The sequence below is a fragment of the Phodopus roborovskii genome, unplaced genomic scaffold (assembly GCF_943737965.1).
Source record: "Phodopus roborovskii unplaced genomic scaffold, PHOROB, whole genome shotgun sequence".
Classification (NCBI taxonomy): Eukaryota; Metazoa; Chordata; class Mammalia; order Rodentia; family Cricetidae; genus Phodopus; species Phodopus roborovskii.
The window spans coordinates 55,781,128-55,805,117 of NW_026126511.1; the positions used below are offsets into that span (position 1 = coordinate 55,781,128).

A 23,990-nucleotide genomic window follows, 5' to 3' on the forward strand; every position below is an offset into this window, starting at 1 on the left:
GTTGAGGCTCCATGGGGTCAGCCAGCCATCCATGCTGCTTGGACTCCAGGCCAGGCCTGGTGCTGGAGTGTGCTAACTTTTACCATTAAACAATTTTTGTCAAAAAAACAAAACAGAGGTAAGAGTGAAGGGGAGAGAGGAGAGAGAGAGAGAGAGAGAGAGAGAGAGAGAGAGAGAGAGAGAGAGACATTGTCCTTCAGGTCCATTCACACATTTCCATTATGAAATCTGGCCCATGTGAGAGGTGTGACATTTCCCTTCAATACACCTGGACTAAATGAGTGTCTCATACCTTGTTGTAGAAATGGCTTCTGTAGCAGGGAAGACACACCATGAGCAAGGCAACCCTTATGAGCAAGGAAATCCCTTAGTGGGGTGTCTCACTTAGTGGTCAATGGGTTTAGTCCATTGTCACCATGGTGACATACAAACCTGCATGTTGCTGGCTACAACTTGGTCAAAGACAACAGAGAACGAACTGTGACGTTCAGCTAAGCATAAGCACAACAGACTCCAAAGCCTGCCCCCACAGTGACACACTTCCTTCAACAAGACCACACCTCTCAATGGAGGCAGAGGCTAAGAGATTATGGGGAAAATTACATTCAACCTACCACAAACCTCAATCATCCTCATAAGAAGTGAAACTTCCCCCATCCAGAGGACAGACCCCCATCGAGGAGATGCCCAGCCATTTGGGGATTTTAACTACTGGTAGATGTAGTCAAGTACACCATAATTCCACCCCTTTTCAATTTGATACACAATTAGGTCACCTTATGACATGCTGAAGTCCAAAACATTAACCAGCTCATACCTACATGAAAAGAGTCATTGTATGAAATAACTCTAATGTGTTTATGTATAATGGCCATAGAACTATACGGCCAAGAATGACAACAACATTATATACTTAAGGAGATCATAGTTGGCCCTGACGTATTACAAATGTGACCCCTAAGATGCAAAAGCATTATTTGAGACCTAGATCAAAGGATCAGCAGCCCATAATTCACACCACCAGAGGAGATTCACATAAAGTCCCTCACAGAACGGGGAAGGGACAAGTCCCCCAGAGCACAGGGGAAGTGGGGGGGGGGCAGCAAATGGAGAAAGAATTAGGAGAAAACAAGGGGTAGGAAAGGAAAACATGTGTGTCCAGGAAGATTGAACCCGGTTAGGAATAGAAGACAGGAGACAGACAGAGAGAGGAGAGAGAGAGAGAGAGAGAGAGAGAGAGAGAGAGAGAGAGAGAGAGATCATAAAAGAGGGAGCCAATAATGGTTGAAGATAAAATTGAACCCAAAGAAAGGTCTAGAGAAATACAAGACTGCTGCCAACTAACAATCTGAGTTTCTGTGGATAGGCTACCATAAATGCCCTTCCCGGAGAGTGAGATCAACAACTAACTTCTCCATGGAGCCCTCAACTAATGCCTGATGGAAACAGGAGCAAACACCCATACATAAACCCTGAGTGGAAGTAGAACCCAGATGCAGATGGAGAGGACAAGACCAGCTGGCAGAAACACAAAGAGACAGATTACCTGAACAAGGAGGAGCTAAAGGGCCACCAGACTGATAGCTGGGAAGCCAGCAGGGGACTGACTCAGGCCCCCCTGAATATGGGTCTCAGCCAGAAGGACTGAACAGTCTAAGGGACCTCAGACAGTGGAGCCAGGAAGTATCCCTGGTGCACAAAAGGACCTTGAGAACACATCCCCCAAGGAGGGATAACTGCCTTAATCTAGAGTCAGGACAGAAGCCCTAGTCCCTACTTCACATGACCTGTCAGATCTACATGACCCCAACTGGATGGCATTCCCCTACATATGGAATTGGGGTGAGGGGATGGGAGGGGAGGGTGGTTAGAGTGCATGTGAGAGGGCAGAGAGGGTAATGGGGAGGGAGGAAGGGAGGGAGGGCCGGAGGGAGAGAGGGAGAGAGGGAGAGGGAACTGGGATCGACATGTAAAATAATAAATTAAATTTAAAAAATGCTTTGACTCCAAAATTTAAGTTCAAGGACAAGTTACTGGGGATAAGGACTTCTATTTTTGTTTCCACAGAAAATGAAAAGATGTGGATTCCTTCCAGACTAATGTGGTTTGATCAAGCCACACCACCTGAAACAGAGTACCTACCAGGTGATCCTACATTCAAAACAGCTGGACAACGCAGCCTTACAGACTACAGCCAGGATTTCTGGGTCTTCTTCAAATCCCCTTGACAGCGCCCCTTACCAGCAAGAAGTAGTTTGGAAAGAACGACGCCCAAATTCCCAAATATTGTCTATAAATGTTTGCTTTCATTTAAATCAACTTGGTTATATAAAAGAAATAAAAAAAAATGCAAAAGCATTTTCAATTCACACTGGATGACAATGTCGCTGGTGGACATTATTTTATATCTGATTCTTAACTGTGATAGCTTCCCCTTCATCTGAGTAAAACCACTTCTATACCCATATCCGTATCATCTCAGTCTGGTTTCCCTTGCACACTGGGCAACGGGAGGCTTGGAAACAAAGACTTTGAGTTCTACAGCTGAAGGGCTACAGAATGGAAACTCTGATGAGGTACTGTCCATCAGAGAGACATGCAGATGTGGTACAGGAGTCTGAGTACAAGAGTCCCATGCAGAAAGAGAGTACTAGAATCAACCTCCTCCAAGCCCCCATCCCCTGCTGCTCTATCCTCATGGCCCACACTGAAATGACAAGGATGAGGCGGGAGTGATTTTATTGACCTTTATTTGATTCCACCTTTGTCTGCATATAGGAGGCAGACAAAGATGCGTACACATACAACACATAGGGTCCTCGTGTTTCTAGAGAAAACACAGCAATCTCCACTGAATTCCCTGAGGGCCTTGGGTGTCATCAGGAGTCAAGCACTGTTGGTTGACACTGGAGTCTCTAGGACGGGAGCAGGAAGGGGTTGTGCAGCCGAAAAGAAGGCTGGATGGCCGGAATGCCCACAAGACATCATAGACCATTGGTAGCCTTGAAGCCTTGGAGAAGGTGCAGGTAAGCCATAATGGCAAGGCTGGTACGGGGCAGATGGTATCACCATTGGAAGTTGAGGGTCCATCGGATACAGGGGGTAACCAGCTCCATATTTGGGAGGCCCTGCCAAGAGAAGAAACTCAGTGAGATCATGAGCATGGCACCACAGTTGGCCCTATTCACCCTCAGCAACTGCCTGGCTCCCGTCTCTCGGTCTGCTATGAACAAGTCCCAATTCCATTGCCTGGGGTGAAAGACAAGGTCAGACACACAGGGCACAGACTTTCCCACCATGGGCCACGGAAGCTGTAGGAATGGGGCTTGCCTGCATCCTGTGCTATCCCCAGTGGGTGCCCACCACAGAGAGGCCAGCTGATTCCACACTCAAGGGCATTCCCTGGACCGTCCCCAAGAAACTTACCTGGGAAATAGCTTCCCTGGGGTCTATGGCCCAGGATCCTATACAGGGCCTCGGCATACGGAGAAAACAAGGGTTCTGTCCTGGGTCTCTCGCTACATAGTTTCCTGTGCAGATACTGCAGACTGACCAGCAGGTCGAAACAGCTTTGCCATGACTTCTTCAGGCCCCTGTGAAAGAGTCGCTGGCAAAGAGCCCTGGTCTTCTTGTGAATTTTTCTGCCTGGGTGGCCTATTTCCGCTTCTACTACTTCCCACTCCTGCAGGAAGATCCTGATGTCAGGGTCAGTCCATCTGCTCCGGGAAGGCCCTGCAAGGACAGGAAGGGGGTCACTATTGTGAACACAGCATGCAGGTGTACCGCTGAACTCTTCCTGGGAAATCTTCCTGCTCACTCACTAGCCACGAGTCCCCTAACTCACTCCAGGACTTGGCATCCACCCTGACCGCAGTGCCAAGCAATGTCCTCCCTCGGGATGAGTAGGTACCCTCGCCTTTGGAGATTAAACATCAGAACAGGAGGGGCAGTCGCGGGCCTAGCTGACTGGGGACGCTGTCCCTGTATACACTGACAGCCACCGTTCCACCTATCATTTTGGAGACTCTGTGCAGCTGGGGAGATGGCCAGCTACCTGGCACCACTGGCTGTCCCTCTCTGTCCATCACAGCTGTCCCCATCTTGACTCATGCATAGACCAGTAAGTCACTGAAAAAACACACCGTCTAGAAGGATTTGGATTTAGCACAGGTTTGCATACAAGTACCTGAGAGTGTTGGCCCTTGCTGCTGCACACTCTGCTCCATCCTAGCTTCTCCTCTGCTGTTTCTCAAACTTGTCAATTGGGGTTCTTTTCTCTGTTCACAAATGAATAAATAAATTATTAATCATTTTCATGCAACTTTCTAAGCTGTCCCTGCATCAAGGAACCAACCCCTCGCAACAGCATCCAATCAAAAGACTCCACATTCCTCACCTACAGGTGCTGGTACATACATTCTCACCTAATGGGAAGCTTGGTCATCAAATTGGACCAAGCAATGCCTCCAGTGAAGCCTGAGGTGCCCCCTGTGGAAGGGACAGATAAGAAACAGAAGGGCCTGTCCTTTGACAGGACCTCACCCATTCTCTCCTGCTCACATTCTACCCCCAAATCTTCTGCATTATCCTGCTGCTAAAATACCTCTAGAGTCTCCTGATGAACCCCAGCTGGTTGTCCGGACATATACAGGTTATCAGAGGAAAGATGTCAACCCACAATTTTTCATCTGCTATCGCATGGCATGGGTGTTTGGCCGGTAGCTATAATCCTGGCTCTTTCACAAGAGGACAGGGAGATTCTACACTTCAGGGTAATCCTTGACTACACAGTAGGTTGTGGGCAAGCCTCGGACAAAGAAGAATCTGCCTTGAGGCAGAGGTGCTGCCCGCCTTTAATCCCAGCACTCGGGAGTCAGACCCTGGTTGACCTCTGTGAACTCAAGCACATCCATGTCCACAGAGCAAGTTCCAGGACAGCCAAGGCTGCGCCACAGAGAAAACATCCCACAAACCCCCTAACAAGAAAACACACACACACACACACATACACAATAAGTGGGATTGGAGATAGTTTAGCAGTTAAGTGCATTGGCAGTTATTTCACAGGGCCTGATTTCACTTCTCAGTAACCACATGGAGGCTTGCAGCCATTTATAATGGGATCTGATGCCCTCTTCTGGGAAGCAAAAAGTCTAAAAAACAAAACAAAACAAAAAAGAAAAACAAAAAACAACAACAACACAAAAAGGCCTGTCGGTGTCACATGCCTTTAATCCCAGCACTCAGGAGGCAGAGACTGGCAGATCTCTGTGAGTATGAGGACAGCATTGTCTACAGGACTAGTTCCAAGACAGCCTCCAAAGCTACAGAGAATCCCTGTCTTTTAAAAACGGAACAAAACAAACAAACAAACAAAAAAACAATCTGCCAAGACAAACATAAAAAAACAAATAATCCCAAGAAAACAAGGATCACTGGCTTTTGTAATTGCAGAAATGTGTTCCCGTTTAAGGCAGTTACCCACGTTTCCTTGCCTGTACAATGAACAGAGAACCAACACCTCCAATGGGGCATACTACTACTCCTGGTTCATTTCACCTCACTCCATGTGGAGTGGAGAAGCATGCCAGAGACACAGTTTAAGGCTATAAACCTCCTGGGATGGATTGAAAAACAAACATTCCAGCCATCCTCCAGAAAACACCAGACTGGATGACCTGGACCTTACGTACATTTTCCCTTCTGAGCTCTCTTGTGGTCCACAGAATCAGGAAACCAGTGTTCTGTAGGTGCTGCTGGGTGCCACAGAGTCTGGAGTGTGCAGTGTGGAGGGAGGGTTCTGTTCACTGCCCGAGCTCCAAGAGGTCTGGGAACCCGATGGAGATCTGACCCTTTATAAAGCTCTTGGTAGGCTCGAATCTGGCCACGCCTGACTAGATTCCAGGGTGTGTCAACAGAGTATAACAGCAGCTTTGCATCCCATCTCAGGAGGCTGAGACAGGAGGGATGCCCAAGTTTCTAGCATTCTTAGGTTAGACCTCCTTGAGAACCACACAGTCTCCATTAAAAGCTATCAAACAAGCGCAGGAAACATAGGCAAATAGTTTCAATGTCTTCTTTGAAGCAGCTTTTTGGTTTTTCATAGCACATTTATTAAATATCTTCACTTCATGTAAACTGTGATTGAAACCTGAGATGTACAGAAAGTTTGGAACTTCTCTATCAAAGGGCCAAAAAGAGAAATAGTGAAGGAGGCTAAGAGATCATCAGGAAGCATGGCCCGAGGAAGAGACAGGAATGGTGAACACTGGGGCCTTCTATATGGAGGCGACACTGGATGGGCCCAGTTTGTGCAAAACTGTCACAACTCAACACGTGTGTCAAGGACGCTTCTCTCGCCTACAGAAGCATGAGAGTTGCCTCAGCTAGCTCAGTGTTTGTCACCTAGTCGGACAAGAGCCCTCTCCAGAAAGAATGGCCCTGACACAGGCATGGCCTGTTATTTACTTTATGGATTATAAGATGATTTAACACAGTGGCAAAATACACCTAGAAAGGAGCAACTTATGTGAATTTAGGTTTGGGCTGGGAGGTCACCACACCCTGAAGAACTGTATTTATGGGTAGAGTCATCGGCGAGGGTGAGGACAACTGGTCTACCCCTTGAGATGTGCTCTTTCCACGCTGTGTTCACTTTAATGCAAGGGATCTCACAGGACCACGTGGACAATGCCATAACCAGTGAAAGGAAGCATCATTCTCAAGTCTAGGGAAAAGAGTCATTATTTTACTTGGTGGGTTTTCTTGTTGTGAGTGAGGATCTTGAGACAGTAACTCTCATATCCCAAGATACAGTGAAACCCTCTTTGTAGACAAGAATGAGCATGAATCCCTGCTCAATTTCCCTTGGTTTGCCTGTTGCTAGGATGATCTACTCACTCCTGTCATATCATAGTACAGGGCTCATGGAAAGAACAAAGTTGGCAAGAGACTTTAAGGTGGATTTTAATCACCAGGACAAGAGTAATTCACCAGGCCAGGCCTAGAATGAAGAGCTCCTACCTATGGAATTGCGATTCCCTGGATCCCTGAGCCTACAATTCCTCCAGTAGTACCCGATGACCTTGTACCCCTCTTATCCCTTTCCCCGGTGATCTGATCTCTGCCCACCCACAGACACAGCATCTGTGCAAAGTACCATGAAAAACAGTTATGATGTGAGCCCCCTATAAGAAGATCCTTGATAGGTAGCCAATATCCCAAGAAATCTCTCTTTTGGTTTTTGTTTTGTTTTGTTTTCAGATGTTGATTTCCGGAGGTTTCTAGCATGACTTAATACACTTATCATCACTGACAATGGCTATGTGTGGTGTGCTAGAGTTCCCTACAATAACTGAAATTTAGCATTATTCTTTCCCTATACGTGTGTGTGTATGTCTTTTAGTCAGGGTTTTCTACATTCACCAACATTAGGGGACATATACACATATGTGAGTGAGTGAGTGAGTGAGTGTGTGTCTTTCTGCGTGTCATTTTTTAGACAGGCTGCTGTCAAAATCATGTGATCCCTAGATGTGAATGGAAAGTAGGAGAATGTAGAGTTTACTTGGCCATTTGGGCCGGGTTGTCTCAGCTATTCATCTGTATATGCTGAAACTGGATAAGTAGGTCCAATATCACTGAAGGAATAGATGTACTGCCAGGTTCAGGCCAAACAGACATGAAAATAGGAATCGATCCTCATTTGATTGAGTTTATATTGGTTTCCAGCTGAAGCTGAGAGCCTGATTAAAGGTGTGCCTTTCCTTTTCAGGATTTGGATTAAAGGCGTGTCTTGTCCCACTTACAGGCCTTGATCTAAAGCCTGTGTCTTCCCAGCTCAGTATAGGGATCAAAGGGGAGTCCTTCAATTCTGAATTTGTAATTCATTTGGAATAAAGTCAAATTTACAACTACGAGGAGTCAACAGTGTGTGTGTGTGTGCGGGGGTGGGGGAGGGTTCGTATTCCTGTGTTTATGTGTGTTTGTCTATGTGCCTGTCTCTTGGTATAATGTGTATGTTTATGGATGTAGATATGTGTAAGTGTTGTGTATGTGTATATATCCGGTTTGACAAGAACCACATAAAGGCAGCTAATCCAACAATGGCTGCCTATGGACAGAAGGTCCGAGGATCCAGTAGTCGTTGTTCCCCGAGGAGGAATGTCTCAACTGCTCTTTAGTATTTGTCACATCTCAAAGAAGTAGACTCTAAGACAGTGTTTCTCACCTTTCAAATGTGAAAATCTTTCATGCGGCTCCTCATGTTATGTTGATTCTTAATCCTACACCTTTTCATTGCTGCTTCATAACTGTGTATTTGCTACCATTGTGAAATATAAAGTATATAAGTGTATTTTGCCATATTTTAGAACATAATTGTCTTTTCACCTCATGAGGGGTTCCCAAACACTGGGTGTCAAACATCTCTCTAATGCCACCCAAGGGATGGATTTGCCATCCCGGGCCATACCTCGTAGGCAAAAGAGAGAAACTTTGTGTCAGTCACCTTGAGCAGCTGGAGTGCCTGAGCCGAGCAGGGGCTGCAGGGGAGTGGGGGTGCAGATTGGAAAATGCAGACCACCAAGGCACTGCTCTTTACTCCAGGTCGGATCCGCTCCTGTACCAGGGGTCTAATCAGACCTGTGTCTGCCTCCCTCCTGAGTAGGACAGAGGCCCTGTCTAAACAGCCTTCCAGTAGCAGCTCCCCTACTCCAGGGGGCCAGACGGGAATTGCAGACCAGTGTTGTGTCCCTGGACATTGACACAGCTGCCAAGGCTATTGGTGCTGGGGCTGCCACAGTTGGTATGGCTGGCTCAGGGACGGGCATTTGAACAGTGTTTGCTAGCTTGATTACTGGCTATGCCAGGAAGCCATCTCTCAGGCAACAGCTCTTCTCCTATGCCGTTCTGAGCTTAGCCCTGTGAGGCCATGGGGCTCTTCTGTTTGATGGTAGCCTTCCTCATCCTCTTCGCCATGTGAGTTGAGGCTCCATGGGGTCAGCCAGCCATCCATGCTGCTTGGACTCCAGGCCAGGCCTGGTGCTGGAGTGTGCTAACTTTTACCATTAAACAATTTTTGTCAAAAAAACAAAACAGAGGTAAGAGTGAAGGGGGGAGGGGGAGGGGAGAGAGAGAGAGAGAGAGAGAGAGAGAGAGAGAGAGAGAGAGAGAGAGAGACATTGTCCTTCAGGTCCATTCACACATTTCCATTATGAAATCTGGCCCATGTGAGAGGTGTGACATTTCCCTTCAATACACCTGGACTAAATGAGTGTCTCATACCTTGTTGTAGAAATGGCTTCTGTAGCAGGGAAGACACACCATGAGCAAGGCAACCCTTATGAGCAAGGAAATCCCTTAGTGGGGTGTCTCACTTAGTGGTCAATGGGTTTAGTCCATTGTCACCATGGTGACATACAAACCTGCATGTTGCTGGCTACAACTTGGTCAAAGACAACAGAGAACGAACTGTGACGTTCAGCTAAGCATAAGCACAACAGACTCCAAAGCCTGCCCCCACAGTGACACACTTCCTTCAACAAGACCACACCTCTCAATGGAGGCAGAGGCTAAGAGATTATGGGGAAAATTACATTCAACCTACCACAAACCTCAATCATCCTCATAAGAAGTGAAACTTCCCCCATCCAGAGGACAGACCCCCATCGAGGAGATGCCCAGCCATTTGGGGATTTTAACTACTGGTAGATGTAGTCAAGTACACCATAATTCCACCCCTTTTCAATTTGATACACAATTAGGTCACCTTATGACATGCTGAAGTCCAAAACATTAACCAGCTCATACCTACATGAAAAGAGTCATTGTATGAAATAACTCTAATGTGTTTATGTATAATGGCCATAGAACTATACGGCCAAGAATGACAACAACATTATATACTTAAGGAGATCATAGTTGGCCCTGACGTATTACAAATGTGACCCCTAAGATGCAAAAGCATTATTTGAGACCTAGATCAAAGGATCAGCAGCCCATAATTCACACCACCAGAGGAGATTCACATAAAGTCCCTCACAGAACGGGGAAGGGACAAGTCCCCCAGAGCACAGGGGAAGTGGGGGGGGGGCAGCAAATGGAGAAAGAATTAGGAGAAAACAAGGGGTAGGAAAGGAAAACATGTGTGTCCAGGAAGATTGAACCCGGTTAGGAATAGAAGACAGGAGACAGACAGAGAGAGAGAGAGAGAGAGAGAGAGAGAGAGAGAGAGAGAGAGAGAGAGAGATCATAAAAGAGGGAGCCAATAATGGTTGAAGATAAAATTGAACCCAAAGAAAGGTCTAGAGAAATACAAGACTGCTGCCAACTAACAATCTGAGTTTCTGTGGATAGGCTACCATAAATGCCCTTCCCGGAGAGTGAGATCAACAACTAACTTCTCCATGGAGCCCTCAACTAATGCCTGATGGAAACAGGAGCAAACACCCATACATAAACCCTGAGTGGAAGTAGAACCCAGATGCAGATGGAGAGGACAAGACCAGCTGGCAGAAACACAAAGAGACAGATTACCTGAACAAGGAGGAGCTAAAGGGCCACCAGACTGATAGCTGGGAAGCCAGCAGGGGACTGACTCAGGCCCCCCTGAATATGGGTCTCAGCCAGAAGGACTGAACAGTCTAAGGGACCTCAGACAGTGGAGCCAGGAAGTATCCCTGGTGCACAAAAGGACCTTGAGAACACATCCCCCAAGGAGGGATAACTGCCTTAATCTAGAGTCAGGACAGAAGCCCTAGTCCCTACTTCACATGACCTGTCAGATCTACATGACCCCAACTGGATGGCATTCCCCTACATATGGAATTGGGGTGAGGGGATGGGAGGGGAGGGTGGTTAGAGTGCATGTGAGAGGGCAGAGAGGGTAATGGGGAGGGAGGAAGGGAGGGAGGGCCGGAGGGAGAGAGGGAGAGAGGGAGAGGGAACTGGGATCGACATGTAAAATAATAAATTAAATTTAAAAAATGCTTTGACTCCAAAATTTAAGTTCAAGGACAAGTTACTGGGGATAAGGACTTCTATTTTTGTTTCCACAGAAAATGAAAAGATGTGGATTCCTTCCAGACTAATGTGGTTTGATCAAGCCACACCACCTGAAACAGAGTACCTACCAGGTGATCCTACATTCAAAACAGCTGGACAACGCAGCCTTACAGACTACAGCCAGGATTTCTGGGTCTTCTTCAAATCCCCTTGACAGCGCCCCTTACCAGCAAGAAGTAGTTTGGAAAGAACGACGCCCAAATTCCCAAATATTGTCTATAAATGTTTGCTTTCATTTAAATCAACTTGGTTATATAAAAGAAATAAAAAAAAATGCAAAAGCATTTTCAATTCACACTGGATGACAATGTCGCTGGTGGACATTATTTTATATCTGATTCTTAACTGTGATAGCTTCCCCTTCATCTGAGTAAAACCACTTCTATACCCATATCCGTATCATCTCAGTCTGGTTTCCCTTGCACACTGGGCAACGGGAGGCTTGGAAACAAAGACTTTGAGTTCTACAGCTGAAGGGCTACAGAATGGAAACTCTGATGAGGTACTGTCCATCAGAGAGACATGCAGATGTGGTACAGGAGTCTGAGTACAAGAGTCCCATGCAGAAAGAGAGTACTAGAATCAACCTCCTCCAAGCCCCCATCCCCTGCTGCTCTATCCTCATGGCCCACACTGAAATGACAAGGATGAGGCGGGAGTGATTTTATTGACCTTTATTTGATTCCACCTTTGTCTGCATATAGGAGGCAGACAAAGATGCGTACACATACAACACATAGGGTCCTCGTGTTTCTAGAGAAAACACAGCAATCTCCACTGAATTCCCTGAGGGCCTTGGGTGTCATCAGGAGTCAAGCACTGTTGGTTGACACTGGAGTCTCTAGGACGGGAGCAGGAAGGGGTTGTGCAGCCGAAAAGAAGGCTGGATGGCCGGAATGCCCACAAGACATCATAGACCATTGGTAGCCTTGAAGCCTTGGAGAAGGTGCAGGTAAGCCATAATGGCAAGGCTGGTACGGGGCAGATGGTATCACCATTGGAAGTTGAGGGTCCATCGGATACAGGGGGTAACCAGCTCCATATTTGGGAGGCCCTGCCAAGAGAAGAAACTCAGTGAGATCATGAGCATGGCACCACAGTTGGCCCTATTCACCCTCAGCAACTGCCTGGCTCCCGTCTCTCGGTCTGCTATGAACAAGTCCCAATTCCATTGCCTGGGGTGAAAGACAAGGTCAGACACACAGGGCACAGACTTTCCCACCATGGGCCACGGAAGCTGTAGGAATGGGGCTTGCCTGCATCCTGTGCTATCCCCAGTGGGTGCCCACCACAGAGAGGCCAGCTGATTCCACACTCAAGGGCATTCCCTGGACCGTCCCCAAGAAACTTACCTGGGAAATAGCTTCCCTGGGGTCTATGGCCCAGGATCCTATACAGGGCCTCGGCATACGGAGAAAACAAGGGTTCTGTCCTGGGTCTCTCGCTACATAGTTTCCTGTGCAGATACTGCAGACTGACCAGCAGGTCGAAACAGCTTTGCCATGACTTCTTCAGGCCCCTGTGAAAGAGTCGCTGGCAAAGAGCCCTGGTCTTCTTGTGAATTTTTCTGCCTGGGTGGCCTATTTCCGCTTCTACCACTTCCCACTCCTGCAGGAAGATCCTGATGTCAGGGTCAGTCCATCTGCTCCGGGAAGGCCCTGCAAGGACAGGAAGGGGGGTCACTATTGTGAACACAGCATGCAGGTGTACCGCTGAACTCTTCCTGGGAAATCTTCCTGCTCACTCACTAGCCACGAGTCCCCTAACTCACTCCAGGACTTGGCATCCACCCTGACCGCAGTGCCAAGCAATGTCCTCCCTCGGGATGAGTAGGTACCCTCGCCTTTGGAGATTAAACATCAGAACAGGAGGGGCAGTCGCGGGCCTAGCTGACTGGGGACGCTGTCCCTGTATACACTGACAGCCACCGTTCCACCTATCATTTTGGAGACTCTGTGCAGCTGGGGAGATGGCCAGCTACCTGGCACCACTGGCTGTCCCTCTCTGTCCATCACAGCTGTCCCCATCTTGACTCATGCATAGACCAGTAAGTCACTGAAAAAACACACCGTCTAGAAGGATTTGGATTTAGCACAGGTTTGCATACAAGTACCTGAGAGTGTTGGCCCTTGCTGCTGCACACTCTGCTCCATCCTAGCTTCTCCTCTGCTGTTTCTCAAACTTGTCAATTGGGGTTCTTTTCTCTGTTCACAAATGAATAAATAAATTATTAATCATTTTCATGCAACTTTCTAAGCTGTCCCTGCATCAAGGAACCAACCCCTCGCAACAGCATCCAATCAAAAGACTCCACATTCCTCACCTACAGGTGCTGGTACATACATTCTCACCTAATGGGAAGCTTGGTCATCAAATTGGACCAAGCAATGCCTCCAGTGAAGCCTGAGGTGCCCCCTGTGGAAGGGACAGATAAGAAACAGAAGGGCCTGTCCTTTGACAGGACCTCACCCATTCTCTCCTGCTCACATTCTACCCCCAAATCTTCTGCATTATCCTGCTGCTAAAATACCTCTAGAGTCTCCTGATGAACCCCAGCTGGTTGTCCGGACATATACAGGTTATCAGAGGAAAGATGTCAACCCACAATTTTTCATCTGCTATCGCATGGCATGGGTGTTTGGCCGGTAGCTATAATCCTGGCTCTTTCACAAGAGGACAGGGAGATTCTACACTTCAGGGTAATCCTTGACTACACAGTAGGTTGTGGGCAAGCCTCGGACAAAGAAGAATCTGCCTTGAGGCAGAGGTGCTGCCCGCCTTTAATCCCAGCACTCGGGAGTCAGACCCTGGTTGACCTCTGTGAACTCAAGCACATCCATGTCCACAGAGCAAGTTCCAGGACAGCCAAGGCTGCGCCACAGAGAAAACATCCCACAAACCCCCTAACAAGAAAACACACACACACACACACATACACAATAAGTGGGATTGGAGATAGTTTAGCAGTTAAGTGCATTGGCAGTTATTTCACAGGGCCTGATTTCACTTCTCAGTAACCACATGGAGGCTTGCAGCCATTTATAATGGGATCTGATGCCCTCTTCTGGGAAGCAAAAAGTCTAAAAAACAAAACAAAACAAAAAAGAAAAACAAAAAACAACAACAACACAAAAAGGCCTGTCGGTGTCACATGCCTTTAATCCCAGCACTCAGGAGGCAGAGACTGGCAGATCTCTGTGAGTATGAGGACAGCATTGTCTACAGGACTAGTTCCAAGACAGCCTCCAAAGCTACAGAGAATCCCTGTCTTTTAAAAACGGAACAAAACAAACAAACAAACAAAAAAACAATCTGCCAAGACAAACATAAAAAAACAAATAATCCCAAGAAAACAAGGATCACTGGCTTTTGTAATTGCAGAAATGTGTTCCCGTTTAAGGCAGTTACCCACGTTTCCTTGCCTGTACAATGAACAGAGAACCAACACCTCCAATGGGGCATACTACTACTCCTGGTTCATTTCACCTCACTCCATGTGGAGTGGAGAAGCATGCCAGAGACACAGTTTAAGGCTATAAACCTCCTGGGATGGATTGAAAAACAAACATTCCAGCCATCCTCCAGAAAACACCAGACTGGATGACCTGGACCTTACGTACATTTTCCCTTCTGAGCTCTCTTGTGGTCCACAGAATCAGGAAACCAGTGTTCTGTAGGTGCTGCTGGGTGCCACAGAGTCTGGAGTGTGCAGTGTGGAGGGAGGGTTCTGTTCACTGCCCGAGCTCCAAGAGGTCTGGGAACCCGATGGAGATCTGACCCTTTATAAAGCTCTTGGTAGGCTCGAATCTGGCCACGCCTGACTAGATTCCAGGGTGTGTCAACAGAGTATAACAGCAGCTTTGCATCCCATCTCAGGAGGCTGAGACAGGAGGGATGCCCAAGTTTCTAGCATTCTTAGGTTAGACCTCCTTGAGAACCACACAGTCTCCATTAAAAGCTATCAAACAAGCGCAGGAAACATAGGCAAATAGTTTCAATGTCTTCTTTGAAGCAGCTTTTTGGTTTTTCATAGCACATTTATTAAATATCTTCACTTCATGTAAACTGTGATTGAAACCTGAGATGTACAGAAAGTTTGGAACTTCTCTATCAAAGGGCCAAAAAGAGAAATAGTGAAGGAGGCTAAGAGATCATCAGGAAGCATGGCCCGAGGAAGAGACAGGAATGGTGAACACTGGGGCCTTCTATATGGAGGCGACACTGGATGGGCCCAGTTTGTGCAAAACTGTCACAACTCAACACGTGTGTCAAGGACGCTTCTCTCGCCTACAGAAGCATGAGAGTTGCCTCAGCTAGCTCAGTGTTTGTCACCTAGTCGGACAAGAGCCCTCTCCAGAAAGAATGGCCCTGACACAGGCATGGCCTGTTATTTACTTTATGGATTATAAGATGATTTAACACAGTGGCAAAATACACCTAGAAAGGAGCAACTTATGTGAATTTAGGTTTGGGCTGGGAGGTCACCACACCCTGAAGAACTGTATTTATGGGTAGAGTCATCGGCGAGGGTGAGGACAACTGGTCTACCCCTTGAGATGTGCTCTTTCCACGCTGTGTTCACTTTAATGCAAGGGATCTCACAGGACCACGTGGACAATGCCATAACCAGTGAAAGGAAGCATCATTCTCAAGTCTAGGGAAAAGAGTCATTATTTTACTTGGTGGGTTTTCTTGTTGTGAGTGAGGATCTTGAGACAGTAACTCTCATATCCCAAGATACAGTGAAACCCTCTTTGTAGACAAGAATGAGCATGAATCCCTGCTCAATTTCCCTTGGTTTGCCTGTTGCTAGGATGATCTACTCACTCCTGTCATATCATAGTACAGGGCTCATGGAAAGAACAAAGTTGGCAAGAGACTTTAAGGTGGATTTTAATCACCAGGACAAGAGTAATTCACCAGGCCAGGCCTAGAATGAAGAGCTCCTACCTATGGAATTGCGATTCCCTGGATCCCTGAGCCTACAATTCCTCCAGTAGTACCCGATGACCTTGTACCCCTCTTATCCCTTTCCCCGGTGATCTGATCTCTGCCCACCCACAGACACAGCATCTGTGCAAAGTACCATGAAAAACAGTTATGATGTGAGCCCCCTATAAGAAGATCCTTGATAGGTAGCCAATATCCCAAGAAATCTCTCTTTTGGTTTTTGTTTTGTTTTGTTTTCAGATGTTGATTTCCGGAGGTTTCTAGCATGACTTAATACACTTATCATCACTGACAATGGCTATGTGTGGTGTGCTAGAGTTCCCTACAATAACTGAAATTTAGCATTATTCTTTCCCTATACGTGTGTGTGTATGTCTTTTAGTCAGGGTTTTCTACATTCACCAACATTAGGGGACATATACACATATGTGAGTGAGTGAGTGAGTGAGTGTGTGTCTTTCTGCGTGTCATTTTTTAGACAGGCTGCTGTCAAAATCATGTGATCCCTAGATGTGAATGGAAAGTAGGAGAATGTAGAGTTTACTTGGCCATTTGGGCCGGGTTGTCTCAGCTATTCATCTGTATATGCTGAAACTGGATAAGTAGGTCCAATATCACTGAAGGAATAGATGTACTGCCAGGTTCAGGCCAAACAGACATGAAAATAGGAATCGATCCTCATTTGATTGAGTTTATATTGGTTTCCAGCTGAAGCTGAGAGCCTGATTAAAGGTGTGCCTTTCCTTTTCAGGATTTGGATTAAAGGCGTGTCTTGTCCCACTTACAGGCCTTGATCTAAAGCCTGTGTCTTCCCAGCTCAGTATAGGGATCAAAGGGGAGTCCTTCAATTCTGAATTTGTAATTCATTTGGAATAAAGTCAAATTTACAACTACGAGGAGTCAACAGTGTGTGTGTGTGTGCGGGGGTGGGGGAGGGTTCGTATTCCTGTGTTTATGTGTGTTTGTCTATGTGCCTGTCTCTTGGTATAATGTGTATGTTTATGGATGTAGATATGTGTAAGTGTGTGTTGTGTATGTGTATATATCCGGTATGACAAGAACCACATAAAGGCAGCTAATCCAACAATGGCTGCCTATGGACAGAAGGTCCGAGGATCCAGTAGTCGTTGTTCCCCGAGGAGGAATGTCTCAACTGCTCTTTAGTATTTGTCACATCTCAAAGAAGTAGACTCTAAGACAGTGTTTCTCACCTTTCAAATGTGAAAATCTTTCATGCGGCTCCTCATGTTATGTTGATTCTTAATCCTACACCTTTTCATTGCTGCTTCATAACTGTGTATTTGCTACCATTGTGAAATATAAAGTATATAAGTGTATTTTGCCATATTTTAGAACATAATTGTCTTTTCACCTCATGAGGGGTTCCCAAACACTGGGTGTCAAACATCTCTCTAATGCCACCCAAGGGATGGATTTGCCATCCCGGGCCATACCTCGTAGGCAAAAGAGAGAAACTTTGGGTCAGTCACCTTGAGCAGCTGGAGTGCCTGAGCCGAGCAGGGGCTGCAGGGGAGTGGGGGTGCAGATTGGAAAATGCAGACCACCAAGGCACTGCTCTTTACTCCAGGTCGGATCCGCTCCTGTACCAGGGGTCGAATCAGACCTGTGTCTGTCTCCCCTCCTGAGTAGGACAGAGGCCCTGTCTAAACAGCCTTCCAGTAGCAGCTCCCCTACTCCAGGGGGCCAGACGGGAATTGCAGACCAGTGTTGTGTCCCTGGACATTGACACAGCTGCCAAGGCTATTGGTGCTGGGGCTGCCACAGTTGGTATGGCTGGCTCAGGGACGGGCATTTGAACAGTGTTTGCTAGCTTGATTACTGGCTATGCCAGGAAGCCATCTCTCAGGCAACAGCTCTTCTCCTATGCCGTTCTGAGCTTAGCCCTGTGAGGCCATGGGGCTCTTCTGTTTGATGGTAGCCTTCCTCATCCTCTTCGCCATGTGAGTTGAGGCTCCATGGGGTCAGCCAGCCATCCATGCTGCTTGGACTCCAGGCCAGGCCTGGTGCTGGAGTGTGCTAACTTTTACCATTAAACAATTTTTGTCAAAAAAACAAAACAGAGGTAAGAGTGAAGGGGAAGAGGAGAGAGAGAGAGAGAGAGAGAGAGAGAGAGAGAGAGAGAGAGAGAGAGACATTGTCCTTCAGGTCCATTCACACATTTCCATTATGAAATCTGGCCCATGTGAGAGGTGTGACATTTCCCTTCAATACACCTGGACTAAATGAGTGTCTCATACCTTGTTGTAGAAATGGCTTCTGTAGCAGGGAAGACACACCATGAGCAAGGCAACCCTTATGAGCAAGGAAATCCCTTAGTGGGGTGTCTCACTTAGTGGTCAATGGGTTTAGTCCATTGTCACCATGGTGACATACAAACCTGCATGTTGCTGGCTACAACTTGGTCAAAGACAACAGAGAACGAACTGTGACGTTCAGCTAAGCATAAGCACAACAGACTCCAAAGCCTGCCCCCACAGTGACACACTTCCTTCAACAAGACCACACCTCTCAATGGAGGCAGAGGCTAAGAGATTATGGGGAAAATTACATTCAACCTACCACAAACCTCAATCATCCTCATAAGAAGTGAAACTTCCCCCATCCAGAGGACAGACCCCCATCGAGGAGATGCCCAGCCATTTGGGGATTTTAACTACTGGTAGATGTAGTCAAGTACACCATAATTCCACCCCTTTTCAATTTGATACACAATTAGGTCACCTTATGACATGCTGAAGTCCAAAACATTAACCAGCTCATACCTACATGAAAAGAGTCATTGTATGAAATAACTCTAATGTGTTTATGTATAATGGCCATAGAACTATACGGCCAAGAATGACAACAACATTATATACTTAAGGAGATCATAGTTGGCCCTGACGTATTACAAATGTGACCCCTAAGATGCAAAAGCATTATTTGAGACCTAGATCAAAGGATCAGCAGCCCATAATTCACACCACCAGAGGAGATTCACATAAAGTCCCTCACAGAACGGGGAAGGGACAAGTCCCCCAGAGCACAGGGGAAGTGGGGGGGGGCAGCAAATGGAGAAAGAATTAGGAGAAAACAAGGGGTAGGAAAGGAAAACATGTGTGTCCAGGAAGATTGAACCCGGTTAGGAATAGAAGACAGGAGACAGACAGAGAGAGAGAGAGAGAGAGAGAGAGAGAGAGAGAGAGAGAGAGAGATCATAAAAGAGGGAGCCAATAATGGTTGAAGATAAAATTGAACCCAAAGAAAGGTCTAGAGAAATACAAGACTGCTGCCAACTAACAATCTGAGTTTCTGTGGATAGGCTACCATAAATGCCCTTCCCGGAGAGTGAGATCAACAACTAACTTCTCCATGGAGCCCTCAACTAATGCCTGATGGAAACAGGAGCAAACACCCATACATAAACCCTGAGTGGAAGTAGAACCCAGATGCAGATGGAGAGGACAAGACCAGCTGGCAGAAACACAAAGAGACAGATTACCTGAACAAGGAGGAGCTAAAGGGCCACCAGACTGATAGCTGGGAAGCCAGCAGGGGACTGACTCAGGCCCCCCTGAATATGGGTCTCAGCCAGAAGGACTGAACAGTCTAAGGGACCTCAGACAGTGGAGCCAGGAAGTATCCCTGGTGCACAAAAGGACCTTGAGAACACATCCCCCAAGGAGGGATAACTGCCTTAATCTAGAGGCAGGACAGAAGCCCTAGTCCCTACTTCACATGACCTGTCAGATCTACATGACCCCAACTGGATGGCATTCCCCTACATATGGAATTGGGGTGAGGGGATGGGAGGGGAGGGTGGTTAGAGTGCATGTGAGAGGGCAGAGAGGGTAATGGGGAGGGAGGAAGGGAGGGAGGGCCGGAGGGAGAGAGGGGAGAGAGGGAGAGGGAACTGGGATCGACATGTAAAATAATAAATTAAATTTAAAAAATGCTTTGACTCCAAAATTTAAGTTCAAGGACAAGTTACTGGGGATAAGGACTTCTATTTTTGTTTCCACAGAAAATGAAAAGATGTGGATTCCTTCCAGACTAATGTGGTTTGATCAAGCCACACCACCTGAAACAGAGTACCTACCAGGTGATCCTACATTCAAAACAGCTGGACAACGCAGCCTTACAGACTACAGCCAGGATTTCTGGGTCTTCTTCAAATCCCCTTGACAGCGCCCCTTACCAGCAAGAAGTAGTTTGGAAAGAACGACGCCCAAATTCCCAAATATTGTCTATAAATGTTTGCTTTCATTTAAATCAACTTGGTTATATAAAAGAAATAAAAAAAAATGCAAAAGCATTTTCAATTCACACTGGATGACAATGTCGCTGGTGGACATTATTTTATATCTGATTCTTAACTGTGATAGCTTCCCCTTCATCTGAGTAAAACCACTTCTATACCCATATCCGTATCATCTCAGTCTGGTTTCCCTTGCACACTGGGCAACGGGAGGCTTGGAAACAAAGACTTTGAGTTCTACAGCTGAAGGGCTACAGAATGGAAACTCTGATGAGGTACTGTCCATCAGAGAGACATGCAGATGTGGTACAGGAGTCTGAGTACAAGAGTCCCATGCAGAAAGAGAGTACTAGAATCAACCTCCTCCAAGCCCCCATCCCCTGCTGCTCTATCCTCATGGCCCACACTGAAATGACAAGGATGAGGCGGGAGTGATTTTATTGACCTTTATTTGATTCCACCTTTGTCTGCATATAGGAGGCAGACAAAGATGCGTACACATACAACACATAGGGTCCTCGTGTTTCTAGAGAAAACACAGCAATCTCCACTGAATTCCCTGAGGGCCTTGGGTGTCATCAGGAGTCAAGCACTGTTGGTTGACACTGGAGTCTCTAGGACGGGAGCAGGAAGGGGTTGTGCAGCCGAAAAGAAGGCTGGATGGCCGGAATGCCCACAAGACATCATAGACCATTGGTAGCCTTGAAGCCTTGGAGAAGGTGCAGGTAAGCCATAATGGCAAGGCTGGTACGGGGCAGATGGTATCACCATTGGAAGTTGAGGGTCCATCGGATACAGGGGGTAACCAGCTCCATATTTGGGAGGCCCTGCCAAGAGAAGAAACTCAGTGAGATCATGAGCATGGCACCACAGTTGGCCCTATTCACCCTCAGCAACTGCCTGGCTCCCGTCTCTCGGTCTGCTATGAACAAGTCCCAATTCCATTGCCTGGGGTGAAAGACAAGGTCAGACACACAGGGCACAGACTTTCCCACCATGGGCCACGGAAGCTGTAGGAATGGGGCTTGCCTGCATCCTGTGCTATCCCCAGTGGGTGCCCACCACAGAGAGGCCAGCTGATTCCACACTCAAGGGCATTCCCTGGACCGTCCCCAAGAAACTTACCTGGGAAATAGCTTCCCTGGGGTCTATGGCCCAGGATCCTATACAGGGCCTCGGCATACGGAGAAAACAAGGGTTCTGTCCTGGGTCTCTCGCTACATAGTTTCCTGTGCAGATACTGCAGACTGACCAGCAGGTCGAAACAGCTTTGCCATGACTTCTTCAGGCCCCTGTGAAAGAGTCGCTGGCAAAGAGCCCTGGTCTTCTTGTGAATTTTTCTGCCTGGGTGGCCTATTTCCGCTTCTACCACTTCCCACTCCTGCAGGAAGATCCTGATGTCAGGGTCAGTCCATCTGCTCCGGGAAGGCCCTGCAAGGACAGGAAGGGGGTCACTATTGTGAACACAGCATGCAGGTGTACCGCTGAACTCTTCCTGGGAAATCTTCCTGCTCACTCACTAGCCACGAGTCCCCTAACTCACTCCAGGACTTGGCATCCACCCTGACCGCAGTGCCAAGCAATGTCCTCCCTCGGGATGAGTAGGTACCCTCGCCTTTGGAGATTAAACATCAGAACAGGAGGGGCAGTCGCGGGCCTAGCTGACTGGGGACGCTGTCCCTGTATACACTGACAGCCACCGTTCCACCTATCATTTTGGAGACTCTGTGCAGCTGGGGAGATGGCCAGCTACCTGGCACCACTGGCTGTCCCTCTCTGTCCATCACAGCTGTCCCCATCTTGACTCATGCATAGACCAGTAAGTCACTGAAAAAACACACCGTCTAGAAGGATTTGGATTTAGCACAGGTTTGCATACAAGTACCTGAGAGTGTTGGCCCTTGCTGCTGCACACTCTGCTCCATCCTAGCTTCTCCTCTGCTGTTTCTCAAACTTGTCAATTGGGGTTCTTTTCTCTGTTCACAAATGAATAAATAAATTATTAATCATTTTCATGCAACTTTCTAAGCTGTCCCTGCATCAAGGAACCAACCCCTCGCAACAGCATCCAATCAAAAGACTCCACATTCCTCACCTACAGGTGCTGGTACATACATTCTCACCTAATGGGAAGCTTGGTCATCAAATTGGACCAAGCAATGCCTCCAGTGAAGCCTGAGGTGCCCCCTGTGGAAGGGACAGATAAGAAACAGAAGGGCCTGTCCTTTGACAGGACCTCACCCATTCTCTCCTGCTCACATTCTACCCCCAAATCTTCTGCATTATCCTGCTGCTAAAATACCTCTAGAGTCTCCTGATGAACCCCAGCTGGTTGTCCGGACATATACAGGTTATCAGAGGAAAGATGTCAACCCACAATTTTTCATCTGCTATCGCATGGCATGGGTGTTTGGCCGGTAGCTATAATCCTGGCTCTTTCACAAGAGGACAGGGAGATTCTACACTTCAGGGTAATCCTTGACTACACAGTAGGTTGTGGGCAAGCCTCGGACAAAGAAGAATCTGCCTTGAGGCAGAGGTGCTGCCCGCCTTTAATCCCAGCACTCGGGAGTCAGACCCTGGTTGACCTCTGTGAACTCAAGCACATCCATGTCCACAGAGCAAGTTCCAGGACAGCCAAGGCTGCGCCACAGAGAAAACATCCCACAAACCCCCTAACAAGAAAACACACACACACACACACATACACAATAAGTGGGATTGGAGATAGTTTAGCAGTTAAGTGCATTGGCAGTTATTTCACAGGGCCTGATTTCACTTCTCAGTAACCACATGGAGGCTTGCAGCCATTTATAATGGGATCTGATGCCCTCTTCTGGGAAGCAAAAAGTCTAAAAAACAAAACAAAACAAAAAAGAAAAACAAAAAACAACAACAACACAAAAAGGCCTGTCGGTGTCACATGCCTTTAATCCCAGCACTCAGGAGGCAGAGACTGGCAGATCTCTGTGAGTATGAGGACAGCATTGTCTACAGGACTAGTTCCAAGACAGCCTCCAAAGCTACAGAGAATCCCTGTCTTTTAAAAACGGAACAAAACAAACAAACAAACAAAAAAACAATCTGCCAAGACAAACATAAAAAAACAAATAATCCCAAGAAAACAAGGATCACTGGCTTTTGTAATTGCAGAAATGTGTTCCCGTTTAAGGCAGTTACCCACGTTTCCTTGCCTGTACAATGAACAGAGAACCAACACCTCCAATGGGGCATACTACTACTCCTGGTTCATTTCACCTCACTCCATGTGGAGTGGAGAAGCATGCCAGAGACACAGTTTAAGGCTATAAACCTCCTGGGATGGATTGAAAAACAAACATTCCAGCCATCCTCCAGAAAACACCAGACTGGATGACCTGGACCTTACGTACATTTTCCCTTCTGAGCTCTCTTGTGGTCCACAGAATCAGGAAACCAGTGTTCTGTAGGTGCTGCTGGGTGCCACAGAGTCTGGAGTGTGCAGTGTGGAGGGAGGGTTCTGTTCACTGCCCGAGCTCCAAGAGGTCTGGGAACCCGATGGAGATCTGACCCTTTATAAAGCTCTTGGTAGGCTCGAATCTGGCCACGCCTGACTAGATTCCAGGGTGTGTCAACAGAGTATAACAGCAGCTTTGCATCCCATCTCAGGAGGCTGAGACAGGAGGGATGCCCAAGTTTCTAGCATTCTTAGGTTAGACCTCCTTGAGAACCACACAGT

At 47.2% G+C, this 23,990-nt stretch overlaps 2 pseudogenes; both read left to right on the top strand.

Annotated features, from left to right (window-relative positions):
• Nucleotides 1-8,555: 8,555 nt before the first annotated feature.
• LOC127230506 (ATP synthase F(0) complex subunit C1, mitochondrial-like) lies at nucleotides 8,556-8,983 on the top strand (annotated as a pseudogene).
• Nucleotides 8,984-17,550: 8,567 nt separating this feature from the next.
• On the top strand, nucleotides 17,551-17,979 carry LOC127230507 (ATP synthase F(0) complex subunit C1, mitochondrial-like; annotated as a pseudogene).
• The last annotated feature ends 6,011 nt before the right edge of the window (nucleotides 17,980-23,990 follow it).